The sequence below is a fragment of the Penaeus monodon genome, chromosome 32 (assembly GCF_015228065.2).
Source record: "Penaeus monodon isolate SGIC_2016 chromosome 32, NSTDA_Pmon_1, whole genome shotgun sequence".
In the NCBI taxonomy this organism is placed as follows: Eukaryota; Metazoa; Arthropoda; class Malacostraca; order Decapoda; family Penaeidae; genus Penaeus; species Penaeus monodon.
In genome coordinates, this window is record NC_051417.1 from 21,853,082 (window position 1) to 21,853,442 (window position 361).

Sequence of the window (361 nt, forward strand, 5' to 3'; positions counted from 1 at the left end):
GCTTATAGTACATACTGGCATCACCTGTCAAGAATTTGTCCCACTAGTTAGAGCGGACAGTCCGTAGTATCAGGTCATGTTCCCTGTCCTTCTGTAGTGCCAAATCATTGTAAATTAATTCAATTTAGGTTTTTTCGGTAGACAAGTAAATCTGTCAACCAAGTCAATGCATCAAAATCCAACTGATTAAAAAGACAGGCACGCCTTCCCGTCGATCTGTGATACCAATAATAATAAGATATTTATTTTTTATTCACGTGACTAAATAAGTGAAACAATTAACATATATGCACATAGATAAACAAACAAATAGGCAAAACACACACGGGAAAAAAACAAGCAACCAAGACCCCTCCAGGAA